Source organism: Barbus barbus, assembly GCF_936440315.1.
Source record: "Barbus barbus genome assembly, chromosome: 41".
In the NCBI taxonomy this organism is placed as follows: Eukaryota; Metazoa; Chordata; class Actinopteri; order Cypriniformes; family Cyprinidae; genus Barbus; species Barbus barbus.
In genome coordinates, this window is record NC_136719.1 from 23,325,650 (window position 1) to 23,345,635 (window position 19,986).

At 37.1% G+C, this 19,986-nt stretch overlaps 1 pseudogene across 1 annotated transcript; it reads right to left on the minus strand.

Annotated features, from left to right (window-relative positions):
• Nucleotides 1–10,795: 10,795 nt before the first annotated feature.
• On the minus strand, nucleotides 10,796–19,550 carry LOC306860938 (annotated as a pseudogene). Its single transcript has 6 exons — nucleotides 19,458–19,550; nucleotides 18,608–18,763; nucleotides 18,158–18,274; nucleotides 17,980–18,042; nucleotides 17,657–17,908; nucleotides 10,796–12,000 (listed from the first exon to the last, which is right to left on the minus strand). The product of its transcript is annotated as an uncharacterized misc_RNA (transcript).
• Between the last annotated feature and the right edge of the window lie 436 nt (nucleotides 19,551–19,986).

The following is a 19,986-nucleotide window of genomic DNA, read 5'->3' on the forward strand; positions in this document are numbered from 1 at the left end:
TTTTTTTTTAAATAAGAAAAATAACATTCATGCACAATTAAAATGACTTAATTTACTAGACAGAGTATTGTATTAGAAATGTCTATTAAAATAATTTTAAAAGAAAGTTTTATACATCGTTTATTAAAATACGGTCTTACATTTTTTAAATCAAGAAAAATAACATATGCGTAATCAGAATGACTTATATTTAGCATTATTCAGACGTTTGAGAGGATTCAACAATTTCAAATACATTTACTTCAGATATGGATATTAAATAAAAACAAAAATGTATTTAACAAAATTTGCACATATTTATATCAAACTATAATTAACTATAATATATAACTATACCTAAGCTTCACCCGAGCATAAACCTAAAAGTTTCGTATATCCTTTTATAAAATCCGGTCTTAAATTACAACATTAATTTCAAAAGATCCAGAGCTCAAACATCATGACATAAAAGCTCTTCCCGAGTTTTTCAATTTCTCATTAGCATATTCAAACAAGAATTCCCTGTCTCAGTTTAAGACATTAACATACATTTTACAAGAGCATAGCCACGGCTTCATATCAAACTAATATTCCAGACATATCTTTTGTTATAGGCGCAAGACACTGGCCTGTCAATGATCAAACTCTTTGCAAATAAACCATATTCATTTAGATGGAATTTCATAATCCTTTTTTAATGAAAGGCAGTGTTTGAAGAGGCATAAACACACGCGGTCTGCTGATTACGTGAAGCATTTTTGCGCTCGGCACTCTGTCCTTCTTCTTAAATGTGTTTACCTGAGGAAAACGAACAAGGGACCACACAAAAGAAGCCACTTTGCTGAACACTCCAACCTCTTGGAACATATCAATACTTTGATTTTTCTTCAAGGCTGAAAGATGCTCACATAGGGGGGAGAAATCCATATCAACATTGACTAGACCGCTTAATTACATTAGAGGCCATCTTGAGCCAGTTGGTGATGGGCCATCAAATCGCATGCAAACAAAACAAAAAAAGGTCAAAAGCATATTGTTATCAAACTGTGAAAGAGCAGCACAGAGGTGTTGCGTCAACGTCCGATAAAAAGAACTGCTGAGAAGAAGAAAAATAACACAGAAAATGCCCCCAGTTGGGCTGTAAGACCACACAAAACAACACTGAAGTATTGTCTTTCTTTCTGCTTTCTCTCTCTAAAGTGAGTGTTGCACGCACTTTCCATTTTTAAAGTATTAGAAATATATTCTGCATTTTATCATCAGAACTGTTAGATGTGTCAAACTTGTATCCAACATGAAATCAACCTACAATAAAACATCAAAGGTTTATATCACTCTGACCATTAAAGTCAAATAATTAACTAAATACAAATAAAAACATATTTTTAATATATACATAAATATTTAATTAAATATTCCACAGTGTGAGCTTCAACAGTATGAGAAATTTCAATAAAAATTGCTTCAAATTTGAAATGAAAATTCAATTCAATGTAAAATAGTTATTAAAATGTTAATGAAATAATTTGAACACACAAAAACATGAGTTTCGCCTATTTATTTCTTATTTTAATGAATAATTGTTTTACTATAAAACCAGACGATCACAAAAATCAATGTTTTAAAGTCCCATTTTGGTATAATTTGTTTGTATTTCTTTTTTATTGTATAACTTTTGCCTAATTTGGATGTTAACTTTAATATTTTGAATATTTATTTTAATATTTTGTTAATTTTCAAACTAAAAAGTTTTGTATTTTTGAGATTTGTTTAGTATAGATCAGCCTAAACTAAATGAAAATGAAAGTGAGAAATGTTGCCTTGGAAACTAGCGGAAATAAAATAAGTTAAAGTTTTAATTATATGTAATTTCAGTTAAAATATATTTCTTCTTGCTAAATGACTTTTTTATGGTTTTAACTATTATAGCTACAATAATACTGGTTGTGCTGCTGTCTTTCCTAATTGCAAAACTCAGAAAATAGAGAAATTATAATATGTAGTTTCGAGATTGATGTTTTTCTGAAGGTTAAACCCCTTTTTTTCACTGTCCATTTGTTGCACAAGAGTCGTCTGATTTTCTACCTTATTCACGGAAAGTGCCCACAGTGTTTCCTGATTCAAGGACACCTTTTCAAGCCGTGTTTACGTCAGGATGGAATGCATCACAATATACGCTTTAAGCAGCTGTGAAGGTACTTCTGCATTTTGGGGGCTCTTTACGACCCCATTCAAAGGCTGACATCTCAAACACAGGAAGGAAGGAACCCAGAAGGGCTTTACAGTATCAAGATGTCCGTTTGAGCTTCCTTTCTCTTTTTTAAACCAACCTGAACACCCAAAACTTCACACAGCTTCAGTGTTGCTAATATTGCATCCTGTGGGATTTGTTCTTTAAGTTTAATTTGTATTTATGTGCCCTCGTTCACTGCAAAACAATGAACTGAAATGAACTTATGTGAGATAAAGAAGAACATCTCTAAATAGTTCCAGTTGTTTTGGTCACCAAAAAAGACCAAGAAAATTAGGGTGGAAAGAGAAGGAAAGCTAGAGAAGGAGGGGTGTCTGGGATTAGATCCTAGAAGTCTGCAAGATAATACTTCAAAGAGAAACAGGAGAGAGCCATGCAGTTCCCACATAGAAATCATCTTTACACATAATGGCATTTTACAAGGGCCCTGCATTAAGGGTCTCGCAAAAAAAACAAAAAGAGGGGGTTGGGCCACTTCCCTTGTGTAATAAAAGTTTCATAAGCATTGAATTAGTCCTCATGTGCATTATAGAAGCCTACAAATCACGCTTTCGAATATGAAATGCATGCATTTGACACGTCAGATGCTGAGTTTTATGCTTACTAGTTCTCCAGACTTAGAGCCAAACATTTACATGTATGCAAAGGACGAAGGAAAATTGTCATGACAGAAATGAGGAGGGGAAAAAACAAAACATACTTTTTGTTTTTTTTAGGAGTACCATCTTATCTTGGTTGTTCTCACTCAGGGCTATGAGTATTTAAAGAGAGGTTGTTTTCATGGATACTAGTGACTCACATAGGCAGATGAGGGAATTACAATGAAATCATGGAAATGAAGATTATATTTACAAGCAAAAGGGGTTTTATATGCCACAGGAGAGCCTTCATAAGTTTATCCTCGAAAAAACAAAACATCTATCTACTGGTGGTTTAACAAAACCAGGAGTTTTCTTTGTTTAAAGGATGATATGTAGGTGAATTACTCAAAACCGGTCACAAAAATGTCCAGGTCATATTTTCAAAATAAAAAAAAACAGGAAATTATATTTTACTTAATTAGGTTAACATTTTTGACACGTTTTCATGACACTCAAGCAAATTTCCCCTCTGAATTGTCATTACCATAATGTAATCAAATAAAATAAAAATAATAATAATAAGATGATGAAAAACAGAACAAAACATGAAATATAAATGTATAAAAATAATGTACTTTTTATATACTTTTAAATCCACATTTATGCATTACGAGAATAATGAGAATCACCATTGAAAAAATGGAGATTTAATTAATAAATCAAAATGGTAAAAAAAAAAAGAAAAGAAAAAAGTAAAATCAAACATATGCATTGTGGTAATGAGAATGTGTCACAGCCATGTGCCTCTAGTGCCTTTGCCAGCCACCAGAGGGCACTCTTCTGGCCTTTAGTTTATGTTGTTCCGGACTTCAGTTCCCATCACCCCTTGCACTTATTAGTTATCATTGTTTCCAGCTGTGTATCATTTAGTCTTATTAGTTCTTCTCTATATACATTGTTCTGTTAGCCCTTGATTAGTCACGTGTATCCAGACGGCTGAAGTTCTAGAATAGATGGCAGCTTTCATTGGCCAAGGTTGATCCTGATAAGCGCTCATCGTTACAGTTGTAAACACGATGGCTTTCTTCTTTCGTGAGGGGGTTTGGCGTCACGGCATCTTTGTTTCCAGGTGGAATGTTAAAGAACGCGACACACATGTCTCCCAGAAATCCTGTATAATCTAACCAATCCAACAATGACTTTGACACTCCTGAAGTTTTTCCAGATAAGTGTGCCATATGCATCAGCCGTTTTGCCAACGTTCCGTGGGCGTGACGGCTGAGACTAGCCCTTGATTGCTTCAGTATTGTTTTGTTACGTGTTTTTGTGCTCTGGATTACCTTGTGTTTTTGCCTTGTTTTTTCTCTGTTTTTGTATGATTGTTTGGTTCTCATAAAACTGCTCTTGGATCTTTGTTGTTTCCCCGAGTATTTCGTGACAGAATACTGAAGCCCTGCAGATCCAGCAGTTGGGCAGTGTTCTCTGTTTTTGGACTCACAAGCATTCACATTCTTCCTCCAGCCACTCAGAAGGAGAGGATGGCACGAATTCAGTCCTTGTTGGCTCAGCGTTAGCAGGGGATGGAGGTAGGAGGTTTTGCCCAGTTATTTTGGACTTTGGCGGTGGGGCTGAATTATAATTATGCAGCGCTCAAGGACTTTTTAAATGTTTGCCTGAATGAACCTTTGCCCCGGTATGAGATGGAGGGACTTCAGACTTTGGATTACTGAAGTTTCGTTGACTACCTCGGTTACCGCAGTCTAGTAGTATCATGTCGGTCTGAGTCCATTGCAGTGCTCCCGAACATGTCTGAGTCAGCTATAACATCTCCAGAGGATAGTGAAGCTTCCCTATCTCTGACCCGCAAGCGACGGTTGAGAAGGAGGAGGGCAGCTAAGTCCACTCTTGTGGTCCCAAGTCCAATGGTCCTGGAGGACCCAATTCTGGTGATCCCAAAGGCCCCTGAGCCACCTACTCCAGAACAGTCTGCCACTGAACATCCCCTTCTCACTTCTGCTGCCACAAAGGCTGTAACGGAGCAGCCCGCTCTTCTCGTTTCGGCCATGGAGGCAGCCACAGAGCTGCTTGCTCTCACTGCTGTTGCCACAGAGGCTGTCACTGAGCAACCTGCTCTCCTTGTCTTGGCCGCAGAGGCTTTTACAGAGCCGCCAGATTTCTCTGCGGCTGCCAAAGTCAAGAAGGCCGTCTTCGCTTTTCTCCTCAGGGCTCTTCTGCGTGAACCCATTCCAGTCTAGGTGCCCTCAGAGTCCAATCATGAACCTGCTCGTCCGGGAGCCCTCAGAGTCCACTCCAGAACCTGCTCCAGTTTATAAATCCACTCCAGATCCCACTCAAGTCTACGAGTTCAGTCCAGAGCTCGTTCCAGTCCAGGAGTCCACTCGTGAGCCCGCTTCAGCTCCTCTCTGGTCGGTGGCACCCACTTCTGCACTCTGTCTGCCATTTTACAGCTAAAGAGACCAACCAGCCTTGCTGGTCTGTACCTCCAGTCACGCCCTGGCCGTCCGCCAGGATTCCTGTTAGTCTTGCCGGCCCTGCTCTGGCCTCCTGCTCTGCCTCTGTGTCCAGGCCCACTTCCAGTACATGGACCTGGCCCGCCATCCCTCCCCCTGATCCACCTCCCTCCTGGATTTCTCTCTCCTGGTCTTCTTTGGCTTTGGTTGGAGTATCTGGAATCCGCACCTTAAAGCGGGGGTCATGTCACAGCCATCTGCTAGAGTGCCCTTGCCAGCCAACAGAGGGCACTCTTCTGGACTTTTGTTTGTGTGGTTCCAGACTTCAGTTCCCATCACCCCTTCCTTGCACTTATTAGTTATTATTGTTTCCAGCTGTGTGTCATTTAGTCTTATTTGTTCCTCTATATATGCCTTGTTCTGTTAGCCCTTGATTGCTTCAGTATTGTTTTCTGTTAGGTGTTTTTGTGCTCTGGATTACCTGTTTTCGCCTTTGTTTTTGGATGATCGTTTGGTTCTCATTAAACTGCACTTGGATCTTCATTGTTTCCCCGAGTATTCCGTGACAGAATGGTGCTAAATTGTCATAAAAATATATGTATATAATATATAAACGCAAAATAAAATAATTAAAATAAACATGTCAGTAAATAAATGCCCCCCCCCCAAATAGACTTTTTAAAACAAATAAATGTCCACCAATTTAATCAAAATTATTATACATACATTATTTGATGTAAAATAGGACCTGAACTCCTGTATTTAAGAAAAAAAGATTTTTGTTAAGAGTACATAAGAAATATCCGTCTTTCTACTTCAAAACTTCACATTTAATTCAGTGTGTTATTAGCTGATTCTACCAGCAATTTCTAATCGAAAAATAATTTCTACACCATTTTGTCCCATGTAGAAAGAACCCTATACTGCGACAAATGGTTCATAAGAAGAAAATGGTTCTGAACTTGCAGTATAAAAACACAAAAACCAGCAAATATATTCAATGAGAAAAGATGTAAATTCAGATTAGATTATATATGCAAGCAATTGATTCACCAGAATGTAGTCAGATGTTAAGAGGCGAGGGGTTAAAAATATGGACATGGTGACATCAACTGAAAATAATTTCGGAGACAAAGTTATAAAATTACATTAAGAAAGATTATGAACAGAAATATTGCATACACTAATTAATTGTGCCCAATAAGACCAGAAATGTATATTAAAAGTAAAAAGGTCAATTTTGATTGCATGTCAACTTCATGATGTGATATTCCTAAAAAAAACATGCATTAGTGGTAGTTAACCACATAAACCCTCACAGCAAAGTTCCCTGCGGTGTTCTCTCATGCATTTCATGGACTGCACGGCCTCAGAAACACAGTGTCCTGATGTGTTTCTCCAGATATCTGTTCAAACTGTACAGACAGCTTCACGCAGCGCTGGATAATCACAACACGGCACGTCTGACAGCGTTTGCCTTGGCTTCTGTTTGAACATCATTCATACCGAGTCACAGAGTGTTTTCTTCTGAGCAGAGAGAGCGAGAGAGAGAGTGGTCAGTACAGAGCTGCTAAATCTATTAGCACTGACGGAAAAATCAATGCACTCTTGTCCCAGTGAGACTCCCACTCAGATGTAGCCTTCACTTCCTTGCAAACACATGGCTGTCTGAAGAATGCAGCGGGGGACAGTGACAATGAGGTCGCCAAATATTGACTTCTGTCCAGTGGAGAGCTCATGCTTTTAGAAATATGAGGAAAGTGACGTCAGATCAGAGGGGCTGCTTTGAGAGCATCTGGAACAAATGATCAAAGTTAGTTACTTATTGATAGTAATTAGAAAAATTGAAAAAGAATGGAATAAAAAAATAATCAAATCCTTAGACACACATCTAACAAATTTAATGGGATATCTAGCTGTGATAAAACCACAAGTAAATAATCATAGTTAATAATAAAACGAATGTAAAAAAATAAAAATCAAGAACTGAATAAAAAATGAATCAAGAATCATCTCGAAGATTCAAATCAAGAACAAAGAATCAAGTGATTTTGCATCTAGACACACAAAGATGGATGGTTATTTTGGAGCCTTTCATGCTTTGTCCAAATTAAAGAACAAAAACATACACTTAATATTCATTAATTTACTGTAAAGAAATTGAATCAAAAGATTCAATTCTGAAAATTCAAATACTTATTTACACACAGCCAGGGTTGGTGGAATTAATTCACTTTATATGCTGAAGCAATGAAATCACTGTCTGATTATAAATTAAATAATGATATGCTTTAATAATATTTGTTATAAAAATGCAAACAAAATAAGATAAAAAAATAAGGCAAGAGTCAACTTTAAAGTTAACAGTCATACCTCTTAAAGGTAAACACTGAATCACAAAGATTGAATTCAATACATTTATTTACTGGAAAAAATAGAATCCAATATTAAAATAAAAATCCAATATTTATCACAACACCTACAGGAATAGTAGAATTTACTTCATGTTATATGTAGCAGTAATGAAATAATTACACCTATTTGCAATATTAATTATAGAGAAACAAATGCAAAAATAGAACCGAATTAAAAAATAAATCAAATAATCAAATGTTTATTTGATTCATTCTGTATTTTACTGTAAAACACCTAATCAAATATTTACAAACGAGCTGGTGCATTTCATGTTAAATGTAACAGTGATGAAATAACTGTACATTAAATAATTACACTAATAATATTTTAAAAATAAACAATAAATAAAAAATGTAACGGAATAAAAAAAAAAATGAATCAAAGAATCAATTATTTATTTATCCATACAGTCAGGGCTGGTGGAAATAGTAAAAGTCTAGCTGTAATGAAATCAATTTACAATTATAAAATTGTTGTATTTATTTACTGTAAACACTGAGTCTTAAGAGTCGAATATAAAACTGAATCAAATCTTTTTGTATCTAGATACACAAAGAAGGCTGGTTATTTTGGCGCCTTTTAAGTCCCTTTCCAATATATATCTAATATCTTTGATTATAACTGCATTTATTGTATTATTAACTGCAAAGGTCGAATAAAAGATTCGATGTCAAAGAATCAAATAACCGATCCAATGATTCGAATCTTTATCTATCGATGGCTGGTAGCTTTTAGTGTAGAGAATTTCATGGCCAAGAAACCACTGTACAGTTATACAGTTAATAATTGTAAACATTAACTGTAGCCTAAACATATATAAAAAAAAGAATCAAATAACAAATTAAGCTGAACTGACTCAAATCAATCGCCACACAACCAGCCAATTAAAACGTTCTCCATGATTTCAGCACTTTTCGCTACATTTAAGCGGTCCTGGCATTGTGAGAAGATATCAAGCATAAGTAAAATATGAAATGCATGTTGCTGGTAGAAACCCGGCGCAAACAGGTGCTCTCCAGCTCACCTATCCTCTCTGAGAGGAAGAGGCCACAGGCTTTATCTAGTTGGATTAGTTGAGCTCGCGCTGATGGTTTGTGGTGGGAAAATGGCCTGATATGAGACTGGTGGTCAGAAATATGCACGCACAGGCAAAATGCAGCATCTCATATTTCATGCGTCTCCATCTGCATCTCTATAACTGCCTAAAAAGATCTTATCTCGTAACTGTCAGTGCAGGAAACGCGATAGTTATCATGCATAGGCCTATGTAGGCATTGGTTAACTGCAACTGGAGCAAAATCAAAGCGCAATATCTGCTGGGTTAACTTTTATTTCCTAAATTACGCTGAAAACACGAGATAAGAGATGACTGATGGCTTTCGGAGATGAAATAAATCAGTTGTCTGGCTAAACAGCATCTTGATGTTGGCACTGCCATCTACAGGCAAGAAAAGGATTTGCTTTAAAACAATTGAACATTAAAGTGAACTTAAACTGTATTTCTTTCCCATTGAGAATTTTCGCTGGTTCCTTACCCAAATGGGAAGACAATATTACAACACCGCCGCTTAGTACATTGGTTTGGATAAGAACCAAGAATGAATTGAGTAATAACAAGAATAGGAGATATGAAGGGATTTTTGAGACAAAGATCCCTTCAGATTAGATGCACGCTACTTGAAAACTACAGCAAGGGTTCATTTGTTGTTAAAAGCATTAGTTAATATAAACTAAAAATTAAAAATACTTTTGCAAAAAGTTCATTTTTCCATTTACAAATACATTTTTTAAATCAAAAGATGCATCTGTTTACACTAGAACTTAGATGAACAATGTATTAACTAACATTAACAAACGTGTAAATGCTGTAAAAATATTGCTCATTTTTAGTCCATGCATAATATTTAAAAGTGTTACTAAAAAATAAGGTTAACAACTTTTTATATAAATATAAATTAAGACTTTTTAACACTGCAACTTGTTCAAGCTGCATTTATATACGCTTAACATTTAAAAGTTTGGGGTCGGTAAGATGTTTTAATGCTTTTGAAAGAACTCCTCAAGATGCTCACCAAGGCTGTATTTATTTGATCAAAAATACAGTAAAAACAGTGATATTTCGAAACAATGTGCAAGTAACTTTATTTTGAATATTAAAATGTAATTTATTCCTGTGATGCAAAGCTGATTTTTCAGCATCATTTCTCCATCCTTCAGAAATCATTGTAATATGCTGATTTGCTGCTACAGAAACATTATTATCAATGCTGAAAACAAGATTAGATGATGAATATGTTTTTTTTTCCATGTTATAAATGTCTTTACTGTCACTTTTGATCAATTTAATACATCCTTGCTGAATAAAAGTACTAATTTCTTAAAAAACAAAACAAAAAAACAACCTTACAGACACCAAACCTTTGAAAGGTAGTATACTTGAGTAGTCTAGAGTATTTATCATAAATTACAATCTCTTAATTTTATGAAAGCTCTGATTTCTCTCTTCAATGTGCATGATTAAACCAAAATGTTTGAACAGTTAAAAGTAAACTAGGTTTAATTCTCAACACCTTATTCACTGATGTTACCTTGTGCGCTTTTGTTGTCATTTCCAACAAACTTTCACATGGAGTGTTGAAATGGAAAACTGAAACATTTCTGAGTTTTATAATTCTTATAATTACAGTAATTCCAACACAACATGAACAAAGCATCAGTTGGATAAAGAAACGGAAAATTAACCAAACAAAGTTAATTTTAATAACTTTAAAAGTTTTAAAGTTAATAGATCTCATCAAAGTAGCGCCATATTTAATTTTAAAAGGAAAGAAAACGGGGCTGCGAGGAATAGAAATACAGCATGTTCAATAGATTGTTTGACAACATACTGACTGTCCAGCTGACAAAATGAACTTTCAGTAGAAAAAAACCTCCATAAATCAGCTGTAAAGTTGTGAAAATGACACAATCTAGGACCTTTATACAGTGCGTGCCATTGTAAAACTGTAAGTCCATTCCCCACAGCCTCGTTTTCATCCATGATAAATTCAATATGGCGTTTAAAGTCTGTATCACAGTGAAACTTGTTATTCACATAACTACGAATCACTGATGTCCACCCTACTGGAGTCTGAAAATAAATGGTGTGGAGACAGATGGTACTTGTTAGCCTGTTGATCCTTTGTTGAAATGGACAGAGGGAGACTTTGAACAAGAATGGTTTCTGGTGGACCCATATCTAAACTATCTTCAGCATCCTCTGCGTGCTTAGACACATCCTGAGATGAGGAACCATCAATGTTCAAGGGTTCTTTTGTGGTGGCAATCGTTGGATTCGCCTCCGTTACCACCGTAACCTCAGTCCCGCCCTCCTGGATGAGCTTGTGGAGGCTTTCCAGGTCAGAACAGGACGTTAGGAAGGTGTGTGTGCCGTCGGAAGCGGATGCAGAACAGGAGGCGGTGAAGTTTTGAGTACCGGCTTGGGAGGTGGTTTCACTGGAGTCGATTTGAGTGAGTAAAACCGTCTGATGCTCAAGGCCGGACTCTAGTGCTAGCATGTTGACATGCTGTATTACGGGGTTCAAAAGCACATCGTGATCCTCCGGTCCTATAGATGGCGCCATGATGATCTTAAGATGCGTCGCGCTGTAGGAAGATGATGTGTTGGTTACAGTTTGACTTTGTTGTTGCACTTTACTGTTATGCTGCCTCTTGTGGCTACGAAGAGAATCCTCCCTGATGAACGAAGCCTCGCACAAGTCGCAACGAAACGCCTGTGCCGCTTCCAGTCTCGCCCGATAACGCGAGCTAAGAGGTTAAGGCGGCTCCTCCCCTGTCCCACTTCCTCGCCCGGACTTACCTTGCCTATCCGGTATATCCGCGTGACACTTCCTCCGGTGAATTAACAAATTACTCCGCTGCTTACTAGCAAACGAACAATGCTCGCATTTAAAGGGCCGTTCGTCCGAGTGCACGCGCTCGTGAATCTTGAGAGCCCCCTTGCTGGAGCAGGAGTAACTGCACTCGCTGCACTGCAGCGGCTGGGCCGGCTGGTGCTGGCGGGAATGGTGTCGCAAGGCAGCTTTGGTGGAGCACTGGGAATCGCATTTCGAGCAGCGGAAGGAGTCAGAGGCGCTGTGTTTCAGTTGCACGTGGGATTTTAAATTGGCCTTCATGGCACAGCGGTACTCGCAGAGTTCACACTTATAAGGCTTCTTGCCGGAGTGAACCCGACTGTGGCGCTTCAGGTCAGAGTTGATCTTGAATTTGGCATCGCATTGATTGCACCGGAACGGGGCGTCACCTGAGGAAACATCCAGGGATGTGAAGTCAATATATCACAGTTTCCAAAACTTGTTCTACTCGATCACAAAAAGCAACACTGTTCTAATGATGCTGTTCAACAATTCATGATTTGTTAGCAACATACTTATCAAGTAATACACTGATGTACAATTATATTTTGACACTTTTTAATTTAGTCATTTTCCAGGCAAAACGCATGCACTTGTATAACTGATTGCGTGTATTCTCAGTTTTCATAACATGGGAAAGATGAGCTGTTTGGCTTTGATAACTAAAAACAGGAAAACCAGTTTTATCTTTTTTATCTTAACCATCTTTTGGCAAAGTTTCACAAGCATTAGTGACTGAAAACAATGAAAAAAACCCCCCAAAAACGTCTAGAAAAACACTTGATTTTTGTGCTGATATTTATTGTTTGCTATTAGAATTGTTAGAATAGAGTTTTATATATACAAAGAAATAAACAGTGATATATACAGTGCCCTCCAAAAGTATTGGAACTGTAAAGACAAAATTGCTGTTGGCTGTGGAGTCAAGACATTTACAAATATGATTAAAAGATGAATATGAGACAAAACTACAGAATGTCACATTTTATTATTGGGTGATTCAACACATACATGTTTTACCAGCTAAGAAGTTCAACACTTTTAGAGTTTCATCCCTTTATCTGATGTGAGCATAAGTATTGGAACAGTTGCCTCACAGGTCTTTCTAAGTGATCAGCTGTGTCCTGTTGCACATTTTTATCCATTTACTCCAATGTATGTGAGAAGGGCGCTCTTTTAAATTCAGATATGCCAAATCCTCTAACAAATTCAAAATATGCTGCAGAGTTTAAGTGGTTAATTCTTCAGATATTAAAAGCAGGGAATGTGTCGTATCAGTTATATCCGTTACTTCTGCATTCTGAATCTTGCATTTGATGATGACACACAAACCAGGATGAAGATGAGGGAGCTGACTTTGAGAGGAAAGCAAGGATGCTAAAAGAAAGGAGGAAGTCAATTAGAGCTCTAGCAAAAACAAAGGGCATGGAGAAATCAAGAGTTTGGAAACCACCAGCAACCAACAACGACCTGATCGGCTGATAAAACAGCAGTAGTTGATGACAGACTGTAACAAAGTTCGAGGGAAGGAAAGAAGAAGTCAGAGTCGGCGTGACTGAGGCTCGGGTAATTTATTCAGTACTTTAAAACAAACAAAGAAACACTTGTGCTCTCCGGCACTTCCAATAAACATAAGTTCACAGCACTTTGGTGGTTCACAGCCACAAACGTCCTCCCTGAGTCCTCAGTCTGTGTCTCTCTCTCCCCGTCTGCCTCTCTGTGGCTTTTACACTCTCTCCACGCCAATCACTGGAAACGAGAAACAGGTGAATGTCATCTTGCACTTGACCCACTTACTCACCGCTCGTCTCCAACCTCTCTCTCCTGTTGCAGACTCCGCTAACCACGCCCCCCTCACCACACAGACAAATCATAAAAGCTGTGAAAATGAACCCTAAAACACATGTCTGTAAAACCACCAACAACTTCCAGAAAGCTGGGGTGATGCTCTGACAATCTACTGTCCTCAGGAGACTTTGACACAGAATTACAGATGCTACACAGCAAGATGCAAACCTCTGACCAGCACCAAAAATAGAAAGGCAAGATTAGAGTTAGCAAAAAAGCACAAAGGTGAGCCAGAAGAGTTTTGAAACTGTGTTTATGGGTCGATGAGACAAAGATGAACCTTTATCTAAGTGATGGGAAAGCAAAAATATGGAGAAAAAGAGAGAACTGCGATGATCCCAAGCATACAGCCTCATCTGTAAAGCATGGTGGAGGTGGTGTCATGGCATGGGCATGCATGGCAGCCTCTGGAACAGGCCCTCTCAACTTTACTGATGTCTTAATGTATGATGACAGTAGCAGAATGAACTTGGAAGGGTACAAAACCATCTTGCCAACTAAAATTCAAGAAAATGCCACAAGATTCATTGGGAAGTGATTCATATTGCATCAGGACAATGACTCAAAACACCCTGCCAGTTCAGTCAAGGAATTTATAAGGGCAAAGAAATGGAAAGTCTTAGATTGCCCAAGTCAATCTCCAGATTTAAATCCGATTGAACATGAATTTCACCAGCTGAAGAGGAGAGTAAAGGCAGAAACTCCCCAAAACAAGCAACTACTGGAACTGGCTGATATAAAGGCTGGGAAAAGTATTTCAAAGGATGAGACCAAGAGTCTGGTGATGTCTATGGGTCACAGACTCACTGCTGTGATTGTGTGCAAGGGATCTGCAACTAAATAATAGCTTTTAATCTTTTATATCTGCCTTATGTTCAACTGTCCCAATACTTATGAGTGGGATGAACTCTAAAAGTGCTGTTCTTTTTATTTGGTAAAACATGTAAGTAACATACATACAAGGAAAGCAAAACAAATAAGTTCAGAAATTAAGTCCTTGTAATAAAGTGGAATGACCCAGGGAAAACGTATTGAACACACGAAGAAAGGGAGGTGCAAAAAGGCATGGAAAGCCAAGACACCAGCCTAAATCTATCAGTAATTAGAAAGCACTCCTGCCCCTTGTCAGTGGAAATTAATATTAGTTGGTTCAGTCCCAAATGATGGCCTATAAAAAGGTGTCTCATTACCAACGTGTCACACAAGAAACATTTCAAGACCATCGCAACCTTATTGTTGCAAAACATACTGATGGCATTGGTTACAGAAAGATTTCTATACTTCTGAATGTTCCAGTGAGCAGTGTTGGGGCCATAATCTGGAAGTGGAAATAACACAATTTCACCATAAACCGGAAAAGACCTGGAATTAGCATGTACAATTGTTTCAAAGAAGTATGAAGTAATGCACTCTCACCACACTGTATGCACCACGCAAGGCTCTATTGCTACAGAATAAGCATGCTGAAGCTCATTTAAAGTTTGCTGCACAGCATTTAGACAAGCCTGTGAAATACTGGGAGATATAGTCTGGTCAGATGAGACAAAAAGTGTACTCTTTGGATGCACACCATGTTTGGAGGTCAAATGGCACTGCACATCACCCCAAAACATCATGGTATAACACTGGCAGAATTCATGTAATTGAAGGAAGGATGAATGGAAAAATGTACTGAGATAGTCTTGATAAAAATTTGCTGCCATCTACCAGGATGATGAAGATGAAATCAGGGTGGACATTTCAGCGAGACAATGATCCCAAACACACAGCCAAGGAAACTCTCAATTGGTTTCAGAGAAAGAAAATAAAGCTGCTGGAATGGCCCAGACAATCACCTGACTTAAATCCAATAGAAAATCTATGGAAAGAACGAAAGATCAGAGTTCATAGAAGAGGCCCATGGAACCTTCAAGATTTGAAGACTCTGTGGAAGAATGGGCCAAAATCACACCTGAACAATGTAGTTTCTCCATACAGGAGGCGTCTTGAAGCTGTCATTACCAACAAAGGCTTTTGTATGAAGTATTAAATACATTTCAGTAAGCATGTTCAATACTTTTTCCCTGGGTCATTCCATTTTATTACACAGAACTTAATTTCTGAACTCATCAAATATATACACACACACACACACACACACACACACACACACACACTTGATGTTTCAATTTCTCATGCACGTATGGGCTGATTCTGTTTGATCAAAAATATTACAACAAATTAAAATAACTGTTTTCTATTTATATATATATATATACGTATATAATATATTGTAAAATGTAATTTATTCATGTGATACAAAACTGAATTTTCAGCATCATAACTTTTGTCTTTAGTGTCACATGATCTTTCAGGAATCATTATATGATTTGGTACTCAACAAACACTACTCTAATTACTAGTTGAAAACAGTTGTGCTGCCTGATGTTTTTGTGGAAACCTTGGTACTTTTTCAGGATTCGCTGATGAATAGAAAGAACAGCATTTATTTGAAGTAGAAATATTTTGTAACATTGTAAATATCTTTACTACAGAGCCCCTGAAGGGACATAGAGATGATAAAGAAAATGAAATTGGAAGGAAATAATTACATTTCAATGCTTCTGTGCTCTCTCGAAAAACTTTTGGAAAAGTGCAGTTTTTTTTTTGTGGAAATGCAATACTTTTACAAGAGAATGGCAAGTTTTCAGGTGAATGTTAGAGAGAATTATGCTATTGCAAGAGAATGCAAAGTTTTTTCGGAGGAGTGCAATATGCATAAAAGAACAAGCATTTTCCCTTGCATCTCATATTTTTTCTCATCACCCATAAGAAATCCGTACTTAACTGTCTCTTTTGATCAATTTAATGCATCCTTCCTTAAAGGGGTCCTATTATGCTCTTTTACAAAGTCTTGATTTTGTTTTGGAGGTGTACTAGAACATGCTCTCATGCTTGGTGGTTCGAAAAATGCATTATTTTTCACATAATTTACATTAATACAATACCTTTCTTCCCAGCCTGGCACAGTTAAGGCTAGAAGGGATACGTATGGCGCTACTGGGCATGCGCACATCAATACAGCGTAATTTTTGTCACACTGTACAACAATAATTACTATTTTTTCATTATTGTAAGATGTAGGTTTAGGGTTGGGGTAGGTGTAGATGTTAATGAAACACAATATAATAGGTAGAAAATTAAATTGTTCGTTTCCGGTCAGGGCTGTATCCCTTCTAGCCACAACCGCCTGGCACAAACGGCTCGATTAGTTCCGGGTTTGACGAAGGCCCGCCTTCTGAAAAATGAAATGTGTTGTGATTGGTTAGATGTCCCAGTTCATTGTGATTGGCGAACAGCTTAGAAGGCGTTTCAGTACTGCCCCGCTCCTTGCCAAAGCTGCAAGTTCCGTGGCGGCATATATATGCAAATTCATTGTGTGCCAGCAGAAGGTGCTGTTGGAGTGGTAGAGATCGAACTTTCCCTGGTAACGCTGTACACAAAGCAGCGCTCCTCTCACAAACGCTGCTTTATCAGACATTACATGCAAGATGAAATGAAAATGACATCCACAATTTTCAGAAATAACACCCGCACCAGGTTTGGATTTTGAAACGTGCAGTGCTCATGGGGCGGGTGCCACAAATAAATCAATGTCTGGGAATCACTGTAGTCTCATAATTGAAGTGTAAATTCTGCAGATTATATCATTGTACAGTATTGTACTCTCAGCAATTTATAAAAAAAAAAAATCAATTGTAACATACATATTTAAATACATAATTATTCAGGTGCATGTGAAATAACTTGCGAAAACTTGACACTACAGCAGCACCAATTCTTCGTCGTCGTCTTGTCTGATGCGTTCTAACCACGACCTCGCGCGTCCCCATCCCCCAACCATTCAAATTTCCGTAGGTGGGATTTATTTTAATGATATTCTAATGGTACGCTTTGTGATATCACAACACCCGGAAAACAATGCTGTAGTCCAAACGAGCCGTTCGCTGTAGTTCTTGAAAAGGGATTTTTTTTTTAAACGAAATATCTCCCTTTGGAGTGGACACACCAACTAAAATTCAAAAAAATTGTGAAAAAGCATAATAGGACCCCTTTAATAAAAATGAAGAAAATATCTCACTGACCCCAAACGTTCGACACATTTCAGAATATTATCTACATCCTTGGAAATACACAGTGTCTGTGGCGCTGTCTCGCCTGTGTGAGATCGGAGGTGAACGGTCAGCTGGCTTGAGTTGCGACTGGCGTAGGGGCATATCTGACACTTAAAGGGTCTCTCGTCATAGTGGATGCGAAGATGCTTCTTTAGGCTACTGCTGTCGGCCGCCGTGTACGGACAGGACTTACACTTGTGCGGTTTCTCTCCCGTGTGCAAACGGCTGTGGAGATTCAGCTCATCGCGACGACTGAAGCATTTATGGCACAGTTCACATTCGAAAGGCCTCTCACCTGAAGAAAGGAGTCAGATATCAGCACTTTAATGTTAATTTGGCATCATTTGATAATGATAAATGACTTACCAGTACGTGTTAAAATATGTCTCTCCATGTCTTTTTGGCCATACTGAGTTTTGAATGTACAACCTAAGGGCACAAAATTAAACAAAACATCTTTTAAGCTGCATACAGTCTAGATATTTCACTTTTTATACCTTAAAACTAAATATATGAATATAAGAAATGCAATGTTGACACTAACCTGAGAATGTGCATGTGTGTCTTTTTTGACTTAGTGCAGATTTCAGCTTTTTGGAGGGGGTTTTCTGAGCTTTGGTCAGGGGCTTTTTGACTTTTGGTACACATGTCTGAAATGACTCTGAAAAAAAAACACTTTTGTCATTAGTAAACAGCAAAGTCTACTATGTGAAGGATGATTCTAAACTTGACCCATTATAGCTAGTGCTATCAAACGATTAATAAAATAAAAGTTTTTGTTTACATTATATATGTGTGTGCTGTGTATATTTATTATGTATATATAAATACTGTATATATTTTTGAAAATATCTACATGTGTATGCATTTATATATTCTCATATTTCATATTTTTCTTACATGCATGTGTTTGTATTTATATATATACATATATATCGCGATTAATCGTTTGACAGCACTAATTTTAACATGAGAACTTGGACATTAGACTCACCACTGGGTCCAGCGCTTCGGGCTGATATATGAGTCGATGGGATCTGACAGCAGTTTTGCTTGTGCGCAAAAAAGTGGTCAACGTTGTTGTACTGCTGTTTGCAGAAGCCACAGATGTGGATGTCAGGACTCACTTCTACTAACAGGTATTTGACCCCTATGAGAATATATATATATATATATATATATATATATATATATATATGGGAAAGAAAGAGTACTCAATAAATACATTTAATATAATATATATGAATATAAATTATCTATCTATCTGTATATAAATGAAATACATTATTTTATATTTAAATGTGAAATAAACAATATTTAAGCTCCACATAGTGCAGATATTTCACTTTTTACACCATGCAATGTGTATGCATATTATATATTAATAAAACTTAGAATGCTGTGTATTATTATTATTATGCATATGTATGCTTTAGGGAAAAAAGAGTATTCAATAAATGCATTTAATATATATTAACATAAATTATCTATCTTTCTATCTATGTATAAATGAAATATTTTAGATATACAAATGTGAAATAAAACATCTTTAAGCTCCATATAGTGCAGATATTTCACTTTTTACACCGAGCAATAAATCTGTAACGTTATATTACATATTTTTACAACTTTGATCATTTTAATATACATCAGAAACATATTAATTGTTACATGAACATCAATGTCTGTAGAGCAATAAATACAATTGTTAAACATTATTAGTATAATATATTAAAAGGGACTTTAATTCTTTAATATTTGAATTATGGTTGTGATTGTTATTCAAATCTGTTCTAACAGTGTTTTGGTGGGATTTTGTTCATATAGATGATATCTTTATGTACCTTCTCCGTTGAACGTTGCCATGTGGATGAAGATGCCAGCTGAGAGTCGACCTGTGAAGTATTTTGATAACTTTAATTCACCTTGTTCTGTGCTTTTGCGACAGTGTGAGCTGCTCGACGGTAAACATCATTGGGAGCTAGTATTTCACCACAAACAAATAAACATTGCTACCAAAAACAGGTAAAGGTAGGTGTGCGTGTTCAATTAAAGCGACTTTTTAATTTTCAGCCAACTTTTCCTTTAATGCATGGAGAGTGTGATGTTTGCAGGCTGTCAGAAGACACCCAGACACGTGGCGAGGACTTTTAATTGTTCTGCAGTTACATCAGATGAACACACGGCGGCGGCAGAGCTCCATTATTCACCGTCTATAGGTAAGTTTGAGCAGCTCTCGTCGGCATTTTTAACTTTTTTTTGTATTATATTATCCTATCTTATATTATATTGAATTATATTATATTCATTTATTTTATAACAACATATTTTTAATAATAACAACTCATAATTATTTATTTTACTATTATTGTT